Raw genomic sequence first — 4,275 nt, forward strand, 5'->3', positions numbered from 1 at the left:
GGCGCCTTACACCGCTCGGCCATTCCGGCAGCCTCTGGAACAAGGCTCTGGAGGCTGACTGCCACCTCGCGAAACAGGGAGAGTTCACACTGTTCTCTACTGGACATTTAAGCATGTGCCCAGAGACAGGTTGAGAGGACAGATGCATGTATGTACCAGAGTGAGCTCCAGAAAGACTGATGGGGACATAAGACTGGGGTAGAGCGAGAGATGGAGAAAGAGAAAGGTGCCTGTGTCGAGTCAGCAGCAGAGAAAATGAAACAAAGGGGCCTCCTGGGATAACCACACACTACTTCCTCACAAAGAACACACAGAGGGTGTGTGAAATGACATCGGCACAGCAGCCCGGCTAGCTCAGTTGGTAGAGCATGAGACTCTTAATCTCAGGGTCGTGGGTTCGAGCCCCACGTTGGGCGTGATGCTTTTTAAAGGCTTCTCCATTTTCGGGTTTAACATTAACTCTCACCTTTTTCAGATATTTCGCTGAGGCTTAAAACTACACACACACACATCCTGCAGTTTGCCTCACGATTCCCACAGGACTCCACACAACGCAGCACTTCCCGCCCTGAGAGGCGCCGCTGGGAGCGGTCCTAGGCCGAGCCTTTCCTGCGCCCTTTCCTAGCCTGAGCCGCCCGTGCTTACAGCGAGCTCGGAGTCCGCTCCAGTCCGTCCTGTCCCCCACCATCCTTTCAAAAAGAGGAGTTTAAGGTCTCATCCCCGCTGGTGTTATGATTAAAGTAGGTATGAAAACTACTTTATGTCAGCATCTGGATTTGACCACGGGACTGGGGAAGATACTGCTCTTGAATGTGGCGACTTACTCCGCTCGGCCATTCCGGCAGCCTCCAGAAAACAGCTCTGGAGGCTGACTGCCACCTCGCGAAACAGGGAGAGTTCACACTCTTCTCTACTGGACATTTAAGCACGTGCCCAGAGACAGGTTGAAAGGACAGATGCATGTATGTACCAGAGTGAGCTCCAGAAAGACTGATGGGGACATAAGACTGGGGTAGAGCGAGAGATGGAGAAAGAGAAAGGTGCCTGTGTCAGGTCAGCAGCAGAGAAAATGAAACAAAGGGGCCTCCTGGGATAACCACACACTACTTCCTCACAAAGAACACACAGAGGGTGTGTGAAATAACATACCCACAGCAGCCTGGCTAGCTCAGTCGGTAGAGCATGAGACTCTTAATCTCAGGGTCGTGGGTTTGAGCTCCACGTTGGGCGTGATGGTTTTTAAAGGCTTCTCCATTTTCGGGTTCAACATTAACTCTAACCTTTTTCAGATATTTCGCTGTGGCTTAAAACTACACACACACACATCCTGCAGTTTGCCTCACGATTCCCACAGGACTCCACACAACGCAGCACTTCCCGCCCTGGGAGGCACCTCTGGGAGTGGTCATGGCCGAGCCTTTCCTGCTCCCTTTCCTAGCCTGACCCGCCCGTGCTTACAGCGAGCTCGGACACCGCTCCTGTCCGTCCTGTCCCCCCCCCCTTCCCATCCTTTCAAAAAGAGGAGTTTAAAGTCTCATCCCCGCTGGTGTTATGATTAAAGTAGGTATGAAAACTACTTTGCAGGCAGTGGGATTTGATCACGGGACTGGGGAAGATACTGCTCTTGAATGTGCACCTTACACCGCTCGGCCATTCCGGCAGCCTCCGGAACATGGCTCTGGAGGCTGACTGCCACCTCGCGAAACAGGGAGAGTTCACACTGTTCTCTACTGGACATTTAAGTATGTGCCCAGAGACAGGTTGAGAGTACAGATGCATGTATGTACCAGAGTGAGCTCCAGAGAGACTGATGGGGACATAAGACTGGGGTAGAGCGAGAGATGGAGAAAGAGAAAGGTGCCTGTGTCGAGTCAGCAGCAGAGAAAATGAAACAAAGGGGCCTCCTGGGATAACCACACACTACTTCCTCACAAAGAACACACAGAGGGTGTGTGAAATGACATAGGAACAGCAGCCTGGCTAGCTCAGTCGGTACAGCATGAAACTCTTAATCTCAGGGTCGTGGGTTCAAGCCCTACGTTGGGCGTGATGCTTTTTAAAGGCTTCTCCATTTTCGGGTTTAACATTAACTCTCACCTTTTTCAGATATTTCGCTAAGGCTTAAAACTACACACACACACACATCCTGCAGTTTGCCTCACGATTCCCACAGGACTCCACACAACGCAGCACTTCCCGCCCTGGGAGGCGCCGCTGGGAGCGGTCCTAGGCCGAGCCTTTCCTGCTCCCTTTCCTAGCCTGAGCCGCCCGTGCTTACAGCGAGCTCGGAGTCCGCTCCGGTCCGTCCTGTCCACCCCCATCCTTTCAAAAAGAGGAGTTTTACGGTCATATCCCCGCTGGTTTTATGATTAAAGTAGGTATGAAAACTACTTTATGTCGACAGCAGGATTTGATCACAGGACTGGGGAAGATACTGCTCTTGAATGTGGCACCTTACACCGCTCAGCCATTCCGGCAGCCTCTGGAACACGGCTCTGGAGGCTGACAGCCATCTCGCGAAACAGGGAGAGTTCACACTGTTCTCTACTGGACATTTAAGTATGTGCCCAGAGACAGGTTGAGAGGACAGATGCATGTATGTACCAGAGTGAGCTCCAGAGAGTCTGATGAGGACATAAGACTGGGGTAGAGCGAGAGATGGAGAAAGAGAAAGGTGCCTGTGTCGAGTCAGCAGCAGAGAAAATGAAACAAAGGGGCCTCCTGGGATAACCACACACTACTTCCTCACAAAGAACACACAGAGAGTGTGTGAAATGACAGGGACACAGTAGCCCGGCTAGCTCAGTCGGTAGAGCATGAGACTCTTAATCTCAGGGTGGTGGGTTTGAGCCCACGTTGGGTGCGTTGCTTTTTAAAGGCTTCTCCATTTTCGGGTTTAACATTAACTCTCACCTTTTTCAGATATTTCGCTGAGACTTAAAACTACACACACGCACACACACATCCTGCAGTTTGCCTCACGATTCCCACAGGACTCCACACAACGCAGCACTTCCCGCCCTGGGAGGCGCCGCTGGGAGCGGTCCTAGGCCAAGCCTTTCCTGCGCCCTTTCCTAGCCTGAGCCGCCCGTGCTTACAGCGAGCTCGGAGTCCGCTCCGGTCCGTCCTGTCCCCCCCCATCCTTTCAAAACGAGGAGTTTAAGGTCTCATCCCCGCTGGTGTTATGATTAAAGTAGGTATGAAAACTACTTTATGTCGGCAGAGGGATTTAATTACGGGACTGGGGAAGATACTGCTCTTGAATGTGGCGCCTTACACCGCTCGGCGATTCCGGCAGCCTCCGGAACACGGCTCTGGAGGCTGACTGCCCCCTCGCGAAACAGGGAGAGTTCACACTGTTCTCTACTGGACATTTAAGTATGTGCCCAGAGACAGGTTGAGAGGACAGATGCATGTATGTACGAGAGTGAGCTCCAGAGAGACTGATGGGGACATAAGACTGGGGTAGAGCGAGAGATGGAGAAAGAGAAAGGTGCCTGTGTCGAGTCAGCAGCAGAGAAAATGAAACAAAGGGGCCTCCTGGGATAACCACACACTACTTCCTCACAAAGAACACACAGAGGGTGTGTGAAATGATATAGGAACAACAGCCCGGCTAGCTCAGTCGGTAGAGCATGAGACTCTTAATCTCAGGGTCGTGTGTTCGAGCCCCATGTTGGGTGTGATGCTTTTTAAAGGCTTCTCCATTTTCGGGTTTAACATTAACTCTCACCTTTTTCAGATATTTCGCTGAGGCTTAAAACTACACACACACACATCCTGCAGTTTGCCTCACGATTCCCACAGGACTCCACACAACGCAGCACTTCCCACCCTGGGAGGCGCCGCTGGGAGTGATCCTAGGCCGAGCCTTTCCTGCGCCCTTTCCTAGCCTGAGCCGCCCGTGCTTACAGCGAGCTCGGAGTCCGCTCCGGTCCGTCCTGTCCCCCCCATCCTTTCAAAAAGAGGAGTTTAAGGTCTCATCTCCGCTGGTGTTATGATTAAAGTAGGTATGAAAACTACTTTATGTCAGCAGCGGGATTTGATCACGGGACTGGGGAACATACTGCTCTTGAATGTGGCACCTTACACCACTCGGCCATTCCGGCAGCCTCAGGAACATGGCTCTGGAGGCTGACTGCCACCTTGCGAAACAGGGAGAGTTCACACTGTTCTCTACTGGACATTTAAGTATGTGCCAAGAGACAGGTTGAGAGGACAGATGCATGTATGTACCAGAGTGAGCTCCAGAGAGACTGATGGGGACATAAGACT

The 4,275-nt window shown here is 52.2% G+C and overlaps 1 non-coding gene across 1 annotated transcript; it reads left to right on the top strand.

The window, feature by feature from the left end:
• The first annotated feature begins 343 nt into the window (after window positions 1–343).
• TRNAK-CUU (transfer RNA lysine (anticodon CUU)) lies at window positions 344–416 on the top strand. Its single transcript has one exon. It is a non-coding gene; the product is annotated as a tRNA-Lys (tRNA).
• Window positions 417–4,275: the final 3,859 nt, after the last annotated feature.

Source organism: Pleurodeles waltl, chromosome 6 (assembly GCF_031143425.1).
Source record: "Pleurodeles waltl isolate 20211129_DDA chromosome 6, aPleWal1.hap1.20221129, whole genome shotgun sequence".
NCBI classification, from domain to species: Eukaryota; Metazoa; Chordata; class Amphibia; order Caudata; family Salamandridae; genus Pleurodeles; species Pleurodeles waltl.